We start from the raw sequence: 21310 nt of genomic DNA, 5'->3' as shown, positions 1-21310 counted from the left end.
CAGGTTCGCTAAAGAACACGTGTCCCCGTGGAGGGCCCTCCCGGGGGAGGCGGCAGAAACTCTTCATTTGGACATCTTCCTGATGAAATTCCGGGTATCAGAGTGGACAGCCCTGCCTCCCTTGTTTTACATGGGAACAACTTGGGCTGTTTTCTTCTCCAGTGATATCCTTGCTTTGGATTGCTTTTGTTAAGTCCTGGGGCTCTCACCAGGCAGCGCGCGTTTGTTTCACGTTTCTTCCCCGGTGCTTCCACGGCACAGTCCTTCTGCCTAGCGGTGTGACTTTGAGAAGGTCACCAGGTGTCTCCTAAGTCCCAGTTTCCTCTTCAGTAAAAGGGCGCTAGCGATAGAATCATCGGTAGTATTACAGCGAGGGCAAAACGTGGTCTTGTGTGCCCACCCGCGCTCTGCAAGCACACGGAAAGCTCGCTCTCATAGTACACGGAGGGGAGGACCAGTAGGGAGAACCGCGTGTCCGGTCTGTGGGAGGGCTTGGCATCGTTCATTCATTCATCTTACAGATACTGCTTGACCATCCACTCTGTTTTCAGCAGAGCTTATTGGCTATGAATACAGAAGTAAATACAATGCAGGGGTATCTGATCTCTTGGAAACCCTAATCTAATAGAAAAGAAAATTGTGTGCATAAAAATAATTAAAATAATAGTGGCTATGCCTGGGTTGCACGGGGGCACAGAGGGAAGAGCCTTAGAGAGCTTGAGAAGGCCTAGAAGAGAAGATAATGAAGCTTTAAATCTTGAACAAAGGCAAAGTAGGTGGGGGAGAGTACTGAAGCAGTTAGTAAAGCAAGACGGAAGGTTCCATGACAGGTGTTAAGGAGCTTCAAGAAACTTGGTTAGGGCCAAAGAGGTAAAGTGAGGCTGGTGATAGAAGAATTTGAAGGCTTGGCAGGGCTTGGGATGACCTATTGGATACACGCAAAAATGCTAGAGGTACCTGTGTGAATAGTAGTGGGCACAGTGATTTTTCCTCTCCAGAAATATAGCACAGGCTTTACTTTTATTTTTTATTTATTTAAAATTTTTTTATATGTATTAATTTTTTTTAATTTTTTTTAACGTTTATTCATTTTTGAGACAGAGAGAGACAGAGCATGAGCAGGGGAGGGGCAGAGAGAGAGGGAGACACAGAATCCGAAACAGGCTCCAGGCTCTGAGCTGTCAGCACAGAGCCTGATGCGGGGCTCGAACTCACGGACCGTGAGATCATGACCTGAGCCGAAGTCGGCCGCCCAACCGACTGAGCCACCCAGGCGCCCCTATATGTGTTAATTTTTTAAATTTACCTCCAAGTTAGTTAGCATATAGTGCAATAATGATTTCAGGAGTAGATTCCAGTGATTCATCCCCTACATGTAATACCCAGTGCTCCTCCCAGCAAGTGTCCTCCTTAAAGCCCCTTGCCCATTTAGCCCATCCCCCCCCACCCCAAACCCCTCCGGCAACTGTCAGTTTGTTCTCCTTTTAAGAGTCTCTTATGGTTTGTCCCCTTCCCTGTTTTTATATTATTTTTGCTTCCCTTGCCTTATGTTCATCTGTTTTGTATCTTATATTCCACCTATGAGTGAAATCGTATGATATTTGTCTTTCTCTGACTTATTTCGCTTAACATAACGCACTCTAGTTCCATCCATGCTGTAGCAAATGGCAAGATTTCATTCTTTTCGATCACCGAGTAATTTTCCATTGTATGTATATACCACATCTTCTTTATCATTTGTCAGTCAGTGGACATTTGGAATCTTTCCGTAGTTTGGCTGTTGTCAATAGCGCTGCTGTAAACACTGGAGTAGCACAGGTTTTAAAACATGTAGTGGGACTTCTCCAAATAGAATAACCAAATGCATATCCTATTATATTTATCAAGTTTGGGCTCCGCGATAATACTTGTCATCAAAGGAAAAAGGGGGTATCTTGGTGGCTCAGTTGGTTGAGCTTCCAACTCTTGATCTCAGCTCAGGCCTTGATCTCAGGGTCGTGAGGTCAAGCTGCACATTGGGCATGAACATACAGTGTATACAGTGTGCTCTTGGTTTGGGGGGGTAGATTCCCACAATTCATTGCCTACATACAGCACCCAATGCTGCGTTTTTAAAATGCAAAGAACAGAGATCAACTGATATAGAATTGTCAAAATTTTTCATGTTTTACTAAAAAGGACTAGAAAAAGTCAAACTCACATAGTCAAGCAGGGTTTAGCAGGATGCTTAGCGCATAATAAGAGCTGAATAAATAAATATCTGTTGACTGAAGGAAATGTTAAAAGTTTATCATGCCTGTGAGAAAATACCTCAAAAGAGTACTTTTTTAAAAAATTGACACTCTGGGGCCCCTGGGTGGCGCAGTCGGTTAAGCGTCCGACTTCAGCCAGGTCACGATCTCGCGGTCCGTGAGTTCGAGCCCCGCGTCAGGCTCTGGGCTGATGGCTCGGAGCCTGGAGCCTGTTTCCAATTCTGTGTCTCCCTCTCTCTCTGCCCCTCCCTCGTTCATGTTCTGTCTCTCTCTGTCCCAAAAATAAATAAATAAACGTTGAAAAAAAAAGAAAGTTGAAAAAAAAATTGACACTAAATTATATTTAAAAAATTAACTAAAAACCCAGTATCGAATTTCTTTAAAAAGTATTTATTGAGTCCTCACTCTGTCCCGAGTATGCATGTATATAGTTGTTTGTTGGTCAAGTTCCACATTATAATCTTTTCTGTATTCATGGTCAGGGATTAGTATTAACTGTATGATGGTGGATGATTCATGTAACTTCAGTGGGCATCACTTTCCTTTTCTGAAACATTAGTCCATCTCAAAAACAAGTGTGATTTTTGAAAATGGATAGTATCTTTTGATGAAAAAAATATATTTCCTTGTATCAATCTCAAAGACTGATATCTGTATATAAAGTTTAATTGAAGATTATATAACTTTTCATGTACTTTTTAACTAAAATTCAGGCTCATGCCACGGTAAATATTCTGGGTGAAAATGCCCCTGATTTTACATTTTGGAGATCATACAATTTTACATGAAATGTGTTGTCATTCCATCTCACCTAATTTATGTGTTCGTGCACTAGTTTTTGCCCAAATAAAAAGGCAGAAAAGCTCCAAGTTTGGGGGCTTGCTGAAAGAGCACCTTCTATTCCCCCAGAGCTTAAATAACTGAGGCTTCTGGACTCCAAGCCATGGTTCCAAGGCTGGTCAATCACCATAAACTGCAAGAGCCACATAACCACCCTGTATGCTCCAACATAGCTCCCATTACTATCGATAAAAGTTACACTACTATACCGAAGGGAGAGAAAGGCCACAATAAGGCTTTTAAAAAGCTATTTAATATATCAGCTTTCACAAAGATAGACGGCATCACTAAGACAAAACAAGAAAAGATGTGCCCAACTTTACAAGGTATTGGCACTGTTAATCATATTTTGAAATATTGCTGGCATATATCTTGGAAAACACAACAGAGTTGCCATATTTCCAACAGGAGAGATGACATTTTTAATGTTGAGATACACCAATAATTCCAAGCCCTCTTTTTTCCCCCCTATATGGGAAAAACCAGAGAAGATTAGACAGTCAGGTTCCAGAAGCTTAAGTACTAAAATTGAACATCATAAATTCTGCCACATTCCATTACAAAGTTATCATAAAACTTCACTAAGCAAATAACTATATAGGTGTGTGTTTTGTGTGTGTATATGCTATAATATTATACAGCTATTTAGGTTAGTATTTCACTTTTACATACAAAATGTTGAAACATACATTTATATGCATATATAATTTTAGATGGACTTATAAAAAGATTCTTGAAATAATTAACTGGTTTCCATTTATACTTCTCCATTTCCAATTTTTAAGTATCTCATGAGAAATAAGGTACATAGGTCAGTAGATCTCACAGCTTTTCCACATTTATTATTTTGGTCATCCATATTCTGTGAAGTGGGTAGGACACAGGCATTTATGCCCATTTTACTGACAAAGAATGTGATGTTCATATCTTACCCAAGGTCCACAGATTATAATTGGCAAAAGCAGATGTGATCCCTGATCTCCTACCTCTGAATTCTGAGCTCTTCTCACTATACCATCATAGCTGTATAGCATGAGATGATTTACAGATGGGAGATACATAGACCTGATCCAGGGGGGCATGGGGTCCTTGCTCAAGCCCCCTGTAGCATCAAGAAATATGGCCTACTGGGCATGCAGATGTTTGATGAAGTTCTCTCCTATGGTCCTCTAACTTCACTTAGGACTTTATTCTTTTTTTTTTTAATTTTTTTTTTTAATGTTTATTTATTTTTGAGAGAGACAGAGACAGAATGCGAGTGGGTTGGGGCAGAGAGAGAGGGAGGCACAGAATCTGAAGCAGGCTCCAGGCTCTGAGCCTTCGGCACACAGCCTGACACGGGGCTCGAACTCACGGACCACGAGATCATGACCTGAGCCGAAGTTGGACGCTCAACCGACTGAGCCACCACCCAGGCGCCCCCAGTTAGGACTTTGTTAACCATGGCTAATATTTTGGATTGCTGTTGCCCTTTCTTCCTTCTTAAAAAAAAAAAAAAAAAAAAAAAAAAAAAAAAAAAAATCCTTATTTTCTTCAGTGTAGCAATGTACGCATTTAAAATATCCCATCTCCCATAATCCTTTACAGGTAGAGGTAGCCATGTGACATGGTCCTGGCCAGCTAGATGTGGAGAAAGTCCCCGGATGGGGCTTCTCGGCAAGCTACCTAAATGGGAACAGAAACATTGGCTTCACTCTATCTTTTCCTCTCCTTCCTCCTGCCTGAAATATAAACATAGTGCTGAAGAGGTAGCAGCCAGCTTGCAAGCATGAGCGTAAAAGTTACATATTTAATTAACGAAGTAGAAAGGTGGGAAGAGCCCGGATCCCTCAGAGTGTTATGGAGCCATGTCAGAAACCTAACTGCCTACCTCCAGACTTCTTACTCTGGGTGAGGGGGCCGTGGCGGGGGGGGGGGGATATAGACCCTTAGCTTCTTAAGCCACTGTAGCTGCTGTGACTGAATTTAATTTGCCTATTGGCAAAGTAAAAGGAATTAAACATGAGAAGAAGAAAAATGTTAGACGGAACCAGAAGCAAACCCAGTCTACCTCTCAGGCAAGGATTGTTATGTATAATCAGCCAGTCCCCCACCAACTAACCACGGCTGGAGGCCATCACCAGGAACGGCTCACGCTAGGACAAGGGTCCACCACAGGCAAGGCCTTGAATTAGAGTCTCAGCTGATATTTGCAGAGAAGTGAGCTGTGGGGTTGAGTTTTTGTTCTGTTGCTATTTTATGCTTCTCTTTATTTATCTCCAAAATAAGGATCGTAATAAAACCTCTCAGGACTGTTCTAAAGATTGAATGAGAGAACGAATACATGTAATGAACTTAGAATAATGCCAAGCATACTGGAAGCACTTCGTAAATGCTGTCCTAAGATCCGGGAAAGGAGAGGCCAATCATTATTGCTTCTGCACACACAAGAACTAACTTCCAGAGACAGTCGCAGCAATTTTCCCTTTTCTACAGACAGGACTCTGTAAAGAAGGGTCAATTCCTTCTCCCCATTCTTTCCCCTACAAAAGATACTGGACGTATGGAAGTTTGCCCAGGAAATTATCATAATTAAAAATAAAATCCAAAAATATACATTGGGTGATTTGCAGGCTACAGCATAAGTATCAAACCTAATTATTCTCTTTAAAAGAACACAAGTCTGATGTGGGAAAGGGAGTAGGGGGCAGTGTATTAACTCGGGCTTTGTGGTGTGTTTCTTTGCCAGGTGCTGATAATAAATAGCATGAGGTTTCAGAGAAGAAGGTCTCAATATGCCTTAGTCTTTCAGGAAAGGTTTATTGGTGATCTTGAACTTGAGCAAAACAGGGGGATCAGAATCGAATAGAATTAAATATACCTTAGAAGAGGTCTTATAGGATGCGAATGCCCCCAGGGTAAGGATATCATCTTACTCCTTTTAAAACCCAAGTACAAGTACACAGAGAATGAATTTCCCCAGTTGCATTTTTTGATAGTTGTCTGCCTCTGGGATTTTGTTTTTGCAAAAACCACAGTTATTCAACACTACTACATATGGAACTGATGAAGTAGCTTATAGCAGACCCATGGTCCCAGGGAGAATATCTAGAAATACCAGAGAAAATTAAAACAGCAATCTTTTTCAAGCCATCAGAGATCTACTAAGACATCCAAGACTTGAGGGGCCAAGCTCTCTGAGAAAGGAAGGCCTCCAAAGCTTTCCCCCTTGGTTATTTTCTCATTCTTCATTGCATAAGGCAAGGAGTTAAAAAGCCAAGCAAATGAAAACTTCTAAAAAGCAGAGTGAAGTTTTCAGAATCTCATGGTGCCTAAAAGACAAAAACGAGAATTCAGGAGAGACTCTTGTAAATATCCCAGACTTCTCTTAGAATGCCTTGAAGGCAACACCCTAGGAGAAGGTGAACCCACAGTAGACCCCCCACCACCCCCCACCCCCCAAGAAAGGTAAAACTATCTCTCTGGCCAGCTGAGCCCTTAATTAGATTGAGGGAAGCTTCCCCAACTCGAGATATCTAGGTTTACCTATTGCTTTCATACAGGGTAAATACTTTTTGAAGGAATATAATATCAGCCAGAGCCTCTAAAATTTTTCATATACAATGTCTCTCATTCTATCAAAAATTACCAGACGTATTAAGAAACAGGACCGAGACGCAATAGATAATAGAAACAGACCCATGGGTGATCCAGATATTTGACTTATCTTTAAAATGAATGTGATTGGTATTTTCAAGAAATCTATGACAGGATGGAGAATTTCACCAGAAAACTAGGCTTTACTAAAAAGGAATGAAACCGGAATTCTGGAACGAAAGATACACGAACTGAAATGAGGATGCAGACCTCAGTAGAAATGTTTAATAGCGACAGAATACCACTGAAGAGTGGATAAGTGACCTGTAAGCCAGGTCAAGAAAAATTACCCAGACTAAAGCACAGAGTACATGGATGGAAAATACAGAAGAGAGATAAAGGAGACATATTGAAAAATTGTAACGTACGCATTTGGATTCCTAGGAGGAAAGAAGAGGAATAACGGGACAGAAACAATTTCCAGGAGAAAAAGGCTGTGATTTTTTTCCAAAACTGATGGGAAGACAGTACTACAGGTTAAAAAAAAAAACAGAATTTGAACCCCAAGCTACATAAAACCTAATCACTTAAAGCTAGTTTCATTCAACACTATTGATTTGTTCATGATTTAGAAGTAAAATCTTGTGAAGCTTCATTGAGTACATGTGATTTCAGCTGGAGAATAAGATACTAGTGTTAAATTTGACCTTGACTTTGCCTTTAAACCAGAGTAAACCTGTGAAGATTGAGCTAGGGTAAAGTTACTCTGGCTTAACTTTAGAACCAGAACAAAAATACAGATTTCAGCTCTGTGATTTTATTTAATTTTTTACGAAGTAAGAAGAGACTGTGTCCCAAACTCTACTGCCATCCTAATAACTTTCTCAGCTTTTTTTTTTTTATCGGTTCTAATATTTTCCTGGAAAATCTTGTGTTTTTGACACTTGAGTATTGGCATTTAGCACTTTTATTTCCATATCTTTTTTTCTTTTATAAAATCAGTCATCATCTTTATTTAAAAAAAAAAAAAAAGTTGCCAGGTTTTACAAGCTGTGAATTCCTTTTTCAGGACAAAAAAAAAAAAAAAACAAAATCTAGATTTATTTTTTCCACTAGTTCCCCCCCCCCCACTCCCACCAGAAGCTTACAGTTGAAGGGCAAAGCCTCCCTAATAACTTTGAATAGTTCAAGATTTCTTCTTTTCCTGGACGGAATCCACCTGCAGTCTTCCAGAGACTGTTGATAAGGCAAGAAGAGCCCCATCTTGGACTCTGAAAAGTCTGTTTAGAAATTACTCATGCTTTCACTGCTTGATTCTGATTTGAGGAAAGCAGGGAGGAGTGCTATTTGTCAACATGTCATTGGATTCTCAGATCGTTTTACACTTTCTTCAGTGATCTTTGTTACTTCATCTTTTCCAGTGGACTCTTCTCAGTGATGAGTAGTCCTGGCAAAGCCCTGATGGTTTCCTTCCACATTCACAAGGTATTGGCTGCACTGTGTTTAACATTCCAACAGGGTTAGCTTAGCTGGCCTGGAGTGTCGCGTAGCCAACAGCAACATGCTCCCTGGTAGAAGGCTGACTTGCTAATGCTTATCCCCCTTTAACTCCCTGGAGCCACTGTTTTCTTTCCCAAGAGTTACTGCTTTATAAGACCAAAGGAAGACTAGATGGCTGACTTGGTATTCTCCATTTTTAGAAAGGTTTTGGTTCTAGGGAATGGAGAATTGACCCAATGGACAGAAAGTAAGCTTAAGTATCCTCAACATTCTCTCCTTTTCATTCTCTAGCAGACTTTATTTAATCACTGTTATTGGCAAGGTCCTTAGAGTGGGGGGTAAAGATGGAATAAAGAGAAGGGGGCCAAATGAAGTGGACATGACCTCTGTATTTCAAGAGTTACCCACAAAGAGAAAGACCCTCTCTGATGGTAGATCAATGTTAGAGGTACAGTTACATAAGAGAAGTGAACTTATTTTACGTTTCTATCCTGGAAGACCACCCCTCACTCCTTCTCTGCTGTTAACCCTCCAGTTGTCGATTGCTTCTCAGGGAACATAATTTGCTTACTGCATTTTGTCAAGGATCCTAACAGCGTTCATGCCCTATCAGCATTTATTCTCTGTGTGGTTTTCATTCTGAGGAAAAAGAAAATTGATTCTATCGGGTCTAAGAAAAAAATACTAGCAGTATAACCTAAAGGCCCTTCAGGCAAACTGCAGGTCTGCCTAAATGGTATTTGCATTCACTTCTCTGCCTCTGCTCCCTTCGACCTGAGCCCTTAGAGGCCGAGGCCATATTTTAACCATGCCTTCATCTCCAGAGACCGCAGCATCTAGTGGAACTCATAAAAGCCATGAAACATTTGTTCTCTTGAGGCACAAGATGGATAAGTAATCTATAGCAGTGATCAAAGATAAAATGGCAGCCAAAACACGCTCACAAACGAGTTATGAGTATTACTATACGTCGCTACTGAGTTTGTTGTTGTGGGACTACGTAATTAAGAGAGAACCCCTCCCCCCCTTCCCTGGCCTGAGAGACTATGGCGGGAGAGCTGAGACATGTGCAGAAATACCCATCGCCCAAAGCTGTGTGGGACGAGGCCGGGAGCAGCACAGCGAGCACTCTAGCTCTGTGTTGCCAAACATGTCAGCCACTAGCACCGTGCAGCTCTTTAAACTTAAATTAAATCAAAAGCGATAAAATTTAAATTCTCTCCCTCAGTCCTCCTAGCTGAGTTTTGAGTTCTGAGTATCCACCTGTGGCTATGACAACAGTGTTACAGAGCACAGGTAGGTTTCCCTCATCACGGAAAGTTCTGTCAGCTAGGGCTGCTCTAGAAGTTCAGAGAGACAAGAAAGCAGTTGTCAGGGTGCTCCGGGGAGGTTTCGTGGGAGGTGTGGCATAGGAGGCAGCTTTTGGCGGAGGGGCGGGACACCGATGAGAAAAGGGAAGACCTTCCAGAAGAATGGTGTTAGCCAAGGGAGCTGTTAAAGCATGTTTGACGGTGGAAATAGTGGCAATGATACCATAGTCACTCTCCTGACCGAGCCGAGTGACAGAGGCCACAGCCACCACCCCTGCACCAGATCGTTATGCTCAAATATTTTGCATCGCCTCGACTCGTGGTGATGACAGCTGAGTTGATCATTCCGGCCAAGGCATGGTGATGACTGCTAATCACCCACCACCCCGTTGTCTTGTTGTCTTTAGGTTATCTTTGCCTCCCTCTCTCTGCCTTGATTGTGGAACAGCTTACCAATCCTGTCAGATTTTCTGGAGTAAACACCGTCTGTCTCAACTATCTTTTTTCTCTTTTTCTACCGCCCACACTTTTTGACAGTTACCTACCTGGCTGCCTCCACCGTCATCTCATCTTTTCAGGACATTTTTGCCAGCCACGTTATGTGCCTCTGTCTTTAACATGCCTTCGAGGGGCGCCTGGGTGGCGCAGTCGGTTGAGCGTCCGACTTCAGCCAGGTCACGATCTCGCGGTCCGTGAGTTCGAGCCCCGCGTCGGGCTCTGGGCTGATGGCTCAGAGCCTGGAGCCTGTTTCCGATTCTGTGTCTCCCTCTCTCTCTGCCCCTCACCCGTTCATGCTCTGTCTCTCTGTCCCAAAAATAAATAAACGTTGAAAAAAAAAAAAAAAAAAATTTAACATGCCTTCGGTGGTTCCCTGTTGCCTTTGGGCCGGTATTTGAGATGCTTCTCAATAGAAGCTAACTTCCTTTCTTTTTTTTTTTTTTTTTTAATTTTTAAAAATGTTTACATTTATTTTTGAGAAAGACGGAGACAGAGCGGAAGCAGGGGAGGGGCAGAGAGAGAGGGAGACACAGAATCTGAAACAGGCTCCAGGCTCTGAGCTGTCAGCACAGAGCCCAATGTGGGGCTTGAACCCATGAACGGTGAGATCATGACCGGAGTCGAAGTCGGGTGGATGTTCAACTGACTGAGCCACCCAGTGCCCCGAAGCTAACTTTCTAATATCTGCTGCAAGCCTCATTACAGATGAATCAGCCGGCTTACCGGGCAGTGTGGTAGTCAAAAGAACACAGTCTTTAGAATGAAAACAGATTTGGGTTCCAATTCAAATTGCTCACTGGCATTTGAGACTTGGTAAGGAAAACCGAGTTCCCTCATCTGTGATACGAAAATAATAACACTTCCCTTGAATGTTACTGGGAAAGATACTTTATAATGTATAGAAGGTGCCTGCTTGGCTCTAATCATGTTCTCAGTTAAAGGTGCAAAAATTATTATCATTCCTGACTCTACTTTGGTTATCTTCTTTCTGTCCCTTTGCACATACCGCTGCACCTGCTGCTGTGACCTCTCTCCTTTCCATGCCTATCTTTTTTTTTTTTTCAACATTTATTTTTTATCTTTGGGACAGAGAGAGACAGAGCATGAACGGGGGAGGGGCAGAGAGAGAGGGAGACACAGAATCGGAAACAGGCTCCAGGCTCCGAGCCATCAGCCCAGAGCCCGACGCGGGGCTCGAACTCACGGACCGCGAGATCGTGACCTGGCTGAAGTCGGACGCTTAACCGACTGCGCCACCCAGGCGCCCTCCATGCCTATCTTAAAAAGCTCCATTCTTCAAGGTCCATCTCTTTTTTTGATGTCTGTGCAGACACACACATGCACGCACACACACACGCACACAGTTGCAGAACACTCTCAGAGTCCTGTTTGTATCCCTCCAGCCTCCCTTCTGCACACTGGAGGTTGTGTAAGGGAATACCTGCTGTTCTGCGCCTGAAGGCTGCTTTCCCGGCCACGAGAGCATTCTCGGCGAGAGCATTCTTGGCTCTCTTGCAGTGCAAGCCCAAAGTGGCAGAAAATTAAACGGCCCTCAGCAAGAACAGAGCATGGAGTCGGTGGAAGCTTCTTGCTCTTTTGGGGGGAAGCTCTCAAGCGCATTCTACACTCTTTCCCAGGGTCCGCAGACAGACTGAACTCCACTTACCCACAATGGCACCTTCTCGGTGACACACCCTGGGTCCGGCTGACCCTTCACCGCTTCCCTTACCACTGCTTCCTGGGATCCCCCCAGATCAACTCCATGCACTGAAAACCTTCACTCGGTGTCTGTGTCCGGGAGAACCCAGCCTGAGACCCAAACATAGCACCTGTCCTCTTACACCACCTGCACGGAAGAGGCTCAGTCCTTCGCTCCTGGACTCCGGGCTAGCTCCTCGCGTCATGGGCTGCAAACAACAGGCGCTCACTGCGAACAGCTGCCACAAGCAAGTTGGAATCCACGCATCCCCAGCGTTACCAGAGGGTCTTTTTTCCATTGATGAATTGTGTAGGTCTTTCCTCACGATTCGTTAATGGAAAAAAGACCCACGGAGCAGGCAAAGCAAGCAAGGACCCAGTAAATGCCACCGTGGCATATAAAATACAACCGCGACAAGTAGGATGCTGTTAAATGTTCAAGAGTGACAGTGCCCATGCAGCAGGCTCTTTGTGATTCTGATGACCTGGTGCCCTCTGGCCTGAGCTCACTGCCGCGAACTCGCTCTTCCTCGTTCTTTGATACCAGAGGGAAAATGTGCCGCTCACGAGCATTTTCTACTGACCCAACAAAAAAGAATTTTTGTACCTTTATTTTCTCATGGTTTTCCTGAGAGGCCACACAACTACTTTGCTTTTGTCATTGAGCATCTGCTAACGAAGGTTCTGCGAACCTTCTTCCCCCTCATCAGATCACACACCATATGCCATTATCTGCTGGGGTTGCACATTTCCCCGGTTGACAGTCGCTGTAAACTTCTGCGTGTCTGGAACACATTCATCATAAACTCAAGGCTGTATTCACAATTGTGTTAACTCTATAGTGCCGTGGGGTGTCAGGCCCTCTTCTGATCAACTCGAATATTTAGGGTTCATAGAGAATGCAGCACCCTGGAATCGTATCTTTTTTTTTAACATTGGCCATTCGAATCTCTCAACTGGGACTGCGCTGGAAGTTTCTGAACACTCGAAAGCACTAAAAAGGTATGCAGAGTGTAGACTGTATAAAATTTTGCTTTCTTTATTACAAAGGACTTGGTGGTAGTGTCCTCTCCAATAAAATGCAGAATTTAAATTAGCCAGTAGAAGGGCGCCTGGGTGGCTCAGTCGGTTAAGCGTCCGACTTCAGCTTGGGTCATGATCTCACAGTTCGTGGGTTCGAGCCCCACATCAGGCTCTGTGCTGACAGCTCAGAGCCTGGAGCCTGCTTTGGATTCTGTGTATCCCTTTCTCTCTGTCCCTTCCTCAATTACACTGTCTCTCTCTCACAAAATTCAATAAACATTAAAAAAAATTTTTTTTAATAAAGTAGCCAGTGGAGGGGTGCCTGGGTGGCTTAGTTGTTAAGCATCCAACTCTTGATTCTGGCTCAAGTCATGATCATGCTGTCGTGCAATCAAGCACCACGCTGGGCTCTGTGCTGAGTATGAAGCCTGCTTAAGATTCTCTCTCTTCTTCATCCCCTCTCCCCTCATCGCTCACATTCTCTCTCTCTCTCTAAAAAGAAAGAGAGAGAGAGAGAGAGAAAGAAAGAAAGAAAGAAAGAAAGAAAGAAAGAAAAAGAAAGAAAGAAAGAAAGAAAGAAAAAAGAAAAGTAAATAGCCAGTAGAACCTGGGGTCCATATGCAAGTCAGTCGAGCAACTCCCCATGTCTGTTCTGTAAAAATTTCACTTTTCATGTCCCCTTGCATACAGAAAATACTTTAATGCCATTTATACAATGAGGTTTTACTTTCACATCCCAGGAATTCTTCAGTGATCTTTGTCAGGAGTTACAGAAACAATGGGCATATTGCTAATTTTGGTCATAGACAAATTGTAGATCAGACATGCATATGTGTTTACACTGGGAAGTTTCCCATTGCTACAGATCTTGATCGTTTTTTCACGTTGGAGCACCATTTACACCAATTCGGTTCTTGTTTTCACCCATTCTGTTAGCCGATCATCCATCCATCATTCTCTCTTGGTGAGATTTTGTACTCTGGCCAGAACTGTGTAGATACTCCAGTCCTGAAATTGACCAGTAACAGGACAACTGAACGTGGGTTATCCCACTGCTCACAATAGGCCGCCCTTCCCTTGATTTAACACCCATTTACAAGCTAAGTCACAACCAAGTCGGCCTAGTCTGCAGCCCATGAATTTCCATTGCCCGGCTAATTAAATGATGCTTTCCCAGGTGCTTCGCTTGAACTGTTTCAACAATGTGTCTCCAGTGTTTTCTTTCAAATCAGCAGCAGAAAAAATGCTAAGAACATCTTGCCATGTCCCCTAGTTCTCGTCTGAACAAGGTACTTCTTTTTATCCTGGAATCTCAACTGATTGCAGCTGATTTCATAAGAATTTTTCAACCCTTGCCTGTCTTTGTTTCTTTTGATTCTTGGAGCAGTGAACTATCTGAGCCTCGTGGTATCTGTTGTCACCCATATCAGGTTGTGACTTGTTTGTTTGTTCCATTTATTTATTCTTTGCTTACCTGGCTTCATGGTCTCCTGAGCCCTGTTAGAGAAAACCTACAAAAAATTAGGATGGCATCTAAGCATAAATTTGGTAACTAATGGGTGATGGGGTCTTCTTACCTGTGCAAAAGTTCACAGGATCTAATTTTTGGTATCTCTACCCAACTCTATGTCCAGTGATGAAATGTTACATGATTCTTGAAATTGGCTATGATCCGAGTATTTACACCGTGGAAATCAGCAAACACTGCAAATCAGGGCTTCTCCTACCTCCCACCCAGAGAGCCAGTTGTTAAATATTTACTAGCAACACCACTGAGCAAAGGTCAGCCTATATTTGGCATCGTCAGGATTTTATAGAAGCGTTTGAAAACGTTTCAGAGAAAACTGCCGCTGTTTCTCTAAATCCGTGGATCCCAACCCTTCAGACCCAGTATCTCCTTTATATACTATTTTATTACACATTCTTTGCCATTCTGAAATGAAATTCATAGATGATATACTCTATCTGCACAAAACTCTTTTAAAGAAATCAGTATAATATCCAATGATAATATAAATAAAAAATAAAAGTTATTTATAATAGATTAATTTGTACTTTAATCAGTAAATGTTTGGGCAGGACTACCCTGAAAGGCAAGATGAGGTTAGCCAAATCCTCATACCCTTATGTAGAACCAGTACGAAAGCATCAGCTACGATGCAGACTGGACGGAAGTAAAGTTTTGGTGAAGCAAGGTAATTTTCTGAAATGATGAACACTTGGTAAAATTCTCTGCAATACAAAATGTAATCTCCCCTCAGTGCACAAGGTTAGTGCATCTTGGAATTTCCCGTAACTATTAAAACCATACAAAGAAACAGTCTGTGTGTCTGTGTAAGAAAGAATTTGTTTCTAGGTTCAGGTTATTTACTTTTGTAAATTACCTACGTTCTGAAGTTGTGTGCAGTGTAGGTAGCTCTTCGTTGCACAGAACAGCTGACCTTCTAGCAGCAGCCAGCAAATGCCATCCGTACCCCTGGTCATAAAGTCAAAAATATCTCCCAAAGACTCACAAAGCAGCCTAGGAATAGTACTGCCTTGGTTGAGAACCAGTACTCTTAATCAAGGCCAAAGAATTGCTCTTGAGGGCCCGGTCGGTACCCCTCTGTTTTGATGGGTTGATATCAAAAAGGAGAATTGACCGGCTGAAAGGACGGTGAACGCTAGGCATCCAGAGAGGACGTCCCAAGTTACCCACACTCTCAGCAAGTTGAACAGGTGCAGAGATAACTGGGAGAAATAACGGGGGGCTCTGAAGAGGAGGGACACTACAGAAAAGACTCCTGTCTGGGAGGGGCAGTGCAGCAGGAGCCCAGGAACTAGGAGGCTGGATGAGGAAGAGGGTGGGAGCAGCTGACTTTGGGAAAATGGGAAACTCCAAATGGAAGATCCAGTCCAGCTTTAAAAATTGTGTGTTATCCAGGAATTGTGGTGGCATAAGAAATAGTCGTTATGGGGCATTACAGAACTGGGGACTCCTTGGAAATGACTCTGTAAATTATCTGATGGCTCTTGTCTTCTGTTAATACCTGTGCTCAAGGTACATCTTAGTGGAGAATGGATAGCAGACAGTTACCTAAAGGAAAATTAGTATTTGCTTTTTCTTTTGTCCTTTATGCCTCATTCCCTTTTTTCTCCTGCATTTAATTTCTTAGATATTCAATTAAAAGATAAAAATTATGTGCTGATATATTGAGGCTTGGTATTTCTTCAGTAGGTGTTGCTAATTAACCAAGGGACCTAGTTATATAGATGCTGATGTAAGGTTTCATCAAAATGCTCTTTGCACTCTAGAGTTAAATATTCAAAGCTACTTCTGTAGTGACTCCTAGCCTTCCCATCTCCTCTTGTCCCAGTGTTTGATCTGCTTATGGTACAAACTCTTTACCTTCTCAAGATTGTTGACTAGAGTAATTGTTCTCAAACTTCTTCAATACAAGGACCAGTTAATTAATTGAATTTACTGAATTAATTGAATTATTTAAAAATTCTGTGAGTCGTGTGTCCCATCCACTATTTTTTAAGTAAACCCTTTCATTGCAATATATGTAGACATGCATAAATCATAAGTACACAGCATGGTAGATATTTTTTATGACTGAACATACATTTTTAATTTTTTTTTAATGTTTATTTCTGAGACAGAGACAGAGCATGAGTGGGGGAAGGGCAGAGAGAGAGGAAGACACAGAATAGAATCTGAAGCAGGCTCCAGGCTCGGAGCTGTTAGCACAGAGCCTGACGCGGGGCTCGAACTCACAAACCATGAGATCATGACCTGAGCCGAAGTCGGTCGCTCAACCACCTGAGCCACCCAGGCGCCCTGAACGTACACATTTAACCAGCACCCAGATCAAGAAACAGAATATGACCAGCACACCAAAAGCCGCTTTGTACCTTCCTTTATTCACCAATCCTGACACGAGAGTAACAGGTGTCTTAACTTCTAATAGCATAGATTGATGAGGCCTAATTTTGATCTTTATATAAATAGAATCACTGAGTTGTACTTTTTCTGTTTGGACTTTTTTCACTAAATATTATGTTGTAGCATTTATCTACACTTAAATATAGTGAAGTTCATTCATTCTCATGGCTGGAGAGAATTCTATTGCCTGAATACCTCATATTTTATTTATTCATTCTACCATTGATGTATACTTCTACTACCATTGATGTAGTTTTCTGTTTGGGGCTATGATAATTAGTGCTGCTTTGACCATTTTTTTGGTACACGTCTTTTTACGTAAACATACATAATACGTTTCTGCTGGGTATATACACAGGAATGGAATAACCACATCCTAGAGTTCAAAGAATGTCAGATTTCAGTAGATACCAACAAATGGCTTTCCAAAAGGGTTATGCAAATGTCCATTCCCATTGGCCGTGTATGAAAATCCAGATTTCTGCTTATCTTTGCATACCCTGGGTATCATCGCTTATTTGTTTTAATTTTAGCCATGATGATGTAGTGCTATTTCATTGTGGTCTTAAATTTTGTTTCCCAGAAGACCAATGAATACCTTTGCAGCCATGGCTGGTTGGTATTCAGCTGTACCTCACTCGGATGGATGGGCCAACATTATCATAATACAGATTAATGTCTGTACTGTAGTGGTTGTTTAAATATTTTGTTAAATATTGTTTTCTATGACAGCTTTATTGAGGTATGAATGACATTAAACTGCATATCTTTAAAGTGTAAAATTTGGTAAGTTTTGAGATAGATACATACCTGTGAAACCATCACCATAATCAAAATAATGAACATATACAACAAAGGAACCCATAAACAAAATAAAAAGGCAATGTACCAAATGGGAGAAAATCTTTGCAAATCATGTATCCAATAAGTGGTTAATATTCAAAACAAATAAAGAACTCCTACACCTCAATAGCAAAAAATAAATAAAAAATTCAATTTAGAAATGGAGAGAAGAAATGAATAGAGCTTTTTCCAAAGAAGAAATACAGATGCCCAATGAATGGATTCATGAAAAGGTGCTCAACATCAATAATCATCAAGGAAATGAAAATCAAAACCACAATAAGGTATCCCCTCATGCCTGTCAGAATGGCTATTATAATTTTTTTTTCTTTTTTAATATCCATTTATTTATTATTTTGAGAGAGAGCATGAGCAGGGGAGGGCCAGAGACAGGGAAAAAGAGAATCCCAAGCAGGCTTCACGCTCACCACGGAGCCTTATGTGGGGCTCGATCTCATGATCTTGAGATCATGGCTTATGCCCATAAATCAAAAATCGGACCCTTAACCAGCTGAGCCACCCAGTCGCCCCATGAATGGCTATTATAAAACAGACAAGAGATAACTGTTGGAAAAAATGTGGATAAAGGGAACCCTTGTGCACCATTGGTGGGAATATAAATTAGTGCAGCCATCATGGAAAAAAATATGAAGTTTCCTCAAAACATTACAAACATAACTACCATACGATCCAGCAATTCTTCTTGTGGGTATTTATCCAAAGGGAAATAAAAACACTAACTTGAGAAAAAAAAGAACTTGAAAAGATACCTTGTTCATTGCAGCATTATTTCAGTAGCCAAGACATGGAAGAAATGAAGTGCCCATCCATGGAAGAATGTATAAAGAAGTTGTGGTATGCGTACGCAATGGAGTATTGCTCAGTCATTAAAAAATAAAGAAGGAAATCTTGCCATTTGGGACAATATGGGTAGACCTTGAGGGCATTCTGCTAAGTGACAAATGCCATATGGTCACATTTATGCGTGAAGTCTAAAAACAAACACTGAGCTCATAGATACAGAGAACAGATTGGTAGTTGCTAGAGGCAGGGAGGGGGTGGTGGGTAGGAGAAATAGGAGAAGGTCATCAAAAGTAGACACTTCCAGTTGTAAAGTCCTGGATATGTAACCTACATCCTGGTGACTATAGTTAATAATATTTTATTTTATGTTTGAAAGTTGCTTGGAGAATAGATCGTAAAAGTTCTCATCACAAGAAAAAAAATTGTAACCATGTGTGATGATGAATCTTAACTAGACTTACTGTAGTGTTCATTTCCCAATGTATACGTAAACTGTATCATTACGTCGTATACCTGAAACTGATGTCATGTCAATTATATTTCAGTTTTTAAATATAATGAACATATCACCACCACCCCTAGAAGTTTCCCCATATGCTTTTATAATCTTGTCCTTCTGCACCTCTCTGTGTTCCCAAACCCTGTCTCTAGGTGACCAATGATCTGCTTTCTGCCACCATATATTAGTTTGGATTTTCTAGAATTTCCTTATATAAATGGAACCATATGCTAACTATATTTTGTGTCTGTCTTCTTTCACTCAGCATAATTATTATGAAATTCATTCTGGGTTGTAGCATGTATCAGTAGTTCATTCGTTTTTATTGCCAAGAGTTTTCCATTCTATGGATACACCACAGTTGGTTAATTCACCTGATCAACAGTTGGGTTTCCAGTTTGGGGCAAGAAAAAATGGTTGTATGATTTTACATTTCTAATACTGGATGAGAGTTTTCAGTTTCCCTGCATCACAGCAACATTTGATGTGGTGACTTTTTCATTTTAATGATTACAGTCGATGTGTTGTGGTAGCTCATTGCGATTTTAATTTGAATTTCACTAATAACTAATAATATTGATGTTTTTTCACGTGTTCATTTGCCATCCATATATTTGATGACATTTATTTTTTTAATTTTATTTAAACTTTAGTTAATATAACATGTAATATTGGTTTCAGGAGTAGAATGCAGTGATTCATCACTTACCTACAGCACCCAGTGCTCATAACAAGTGCCCTCTTTAATACCCATCACCCATCTTGCCCATCTCCCACTCACCTCCCTCCGTCAACCCATAGCGTGTTCTCTATCGTTAAGAGTCTCTCGTGGTTAGTTGCCATCTCTTCAGTTCCCCTCCATCTTCCCATATGTTCATCTGTTTTGTTTCTTAAATTCCACATGAGTGAAATCATATGGTATTTGTCTTTCTCTGATTGACTTATTTCACTTAGCATAATACATTCTAACTCTGTCCACATCGTTGCAAATGGCACGATTTCATTCTTTTTGTTGGTTCAGTAATATTCCTGTGTGTGTGTGTGTGTGTGTGTGTGTACATCCTACATCTTCTTTATCCAGTCATCAGTCTATGGACATTTGTGCTCTCTCCATAGTTTGGCTATTGTTGATATTGCTGCTAGAAACATTGGGGTGCATGTACCCCTTCGAGTCCATATTTTTGTATCTTTTGGCTAAGTTCCTAAGTGCAATTGCTGGATGAGAAGGTAGTCCCATTTTTAGTTTTTTGAGGAACCTCCATTCTGTTCTCCAGAGTGGCAGCACCAGTTTGTATTCCCACCAATGGTGCAAGAGGGTGCCCCTTTCTCCACATCTTCAGAGACACCTATTATTTCTTATGTTGTGAATTTTGGCCATTCTGACAGGTGTGATGTGGTATCTTTGATGACATTTCTATTCGACTTGCTCACTCACTTGGGATTGAGGGTAAGGGGTTTACTTTTCCAGTTTTGAATTTGAGTTTCTTTATTCTGGATATAAATTCATTATCTCATATATGTATTGCATAGTTTCCTTCTAATTTTTGGCTTATCTTCTCGTAACTCAGAGTGTTTCAAAGAATAGAAGTTTTTGTTTTGGTTTGATTTTTTAAGTAGGCTGCATGCCCAGCATGGGGCTGGGACACATGACCCCAGGATCAAGAGTCACATGTTCCACCGACTGAGCCAGCCAGGTGCTCCTCAAAAAAATAGAAGTTCTTAATTGTGGTGAGATCCACATGGTTAAGCTGGTTTATTATCTCATACTTTGGTTGCCATGTCTAAGAAATCTACGCCCACCCCAAGGTCATAAGACTTTCTCCTATTTTTTTCTTCTCAAAGTTTATACCTTCATGTTTTACATTTAGGCCCATGATCTTTGTTGAGCTAATTTTTGTATATAGTTTGAGCTATGGATCAAACCATACTGTTTCTTGGTTTTGTGGGGATTTTTGTTGTTGTTGTTGTGGGTTTTTTGTGGGGGGTTTTTTGTGGCTTTTTTTTTTGCAATGTATATGTAAGGTGCTTGCTCTGTTTTTTGACAAGACTATTTTTTTTTTCCTTCTGATCTTTATATAGGTTGAACTTCTTCATCAGTGAATTAAAGCACAAGGCTTATGCCATGGATTTTATTTTGCTATTGTTCATTTATTTATTTTGGCAAAGAGAGAGAGAGAGAAAGTGAGCAGAGGAGGTGCAGAGAGAGAGAGGGAAAGAGAATCCCAAGCAGGCTCTGCGCTGTGGTCTCTGTCTCATGAACCGTGAGATCGTGACCTGAGCCGAAATCGAGAGTAGGACACTTAACAGACTGAGCCACCCAAGTGCCCCATAGATTGCAGTTTTTAAATTATATCATTTAATAATTAGTCCCAATTTTGTTTTGCATATAGTGAGGCCATTTTAATTGCGTTGAAACAATAGATCATACTTGGCACCAATTTTAAATTTTTACCAAGTTGTACATGACACTTAACAGTGTGTGCCAAGAAGGGCGATGTGTTCAGTCATTCATTTATTCATTTGACAAACATTTGTTGGA

At 41.3% G+C, this 21310-nt stretch overlaps 1 protein-coding gene and 1 long non-coding RNA gene across 7 annotated transcripts in view; one reads left to right on the top strand and one right to left on the bottom strand.

Annotated features, from left to right (window-relative positions):
• The window catches only part of RARB (retinoic acid receptor beta), a 771365-nt gene that overhangs the window by 564343 nt on the left and 185712 nt on the right, over positions 1 to 21310 (top strand). The gene's annotated exons all lie outside the window — the stretch shown is intronic.
• Positions 13395 to 14216, bottom strand: LOC147577118 (uncharacterized). Its single transcript, XR_015239927.1, has 2 exons — positions 14172 to 14216; positions 13395 to 13705 (listed from the first exon to the last, which is right to left on the bottom strand). It is a non-coding gene; the product is annotated as an uncharacterized LOC147577118 (long non-coding RNA).

Source organism: Puma concolor, chromosome C2 (assembly GCF_028749965.1).
Source record: "Puma concolor isolate L17-30 chromosome C2, mPumCon1.1.hap2, whole genome shotgun sequence".
Classification (NCBI taxonomy): Eukaryota; Metazoa; Chordata; class Mammalia; order Carnivora; family Felidae; genus Puma; species Puma concolor.
This window is presented reverse-complemented; position numbering and strand designations above follow the sequence as displayed.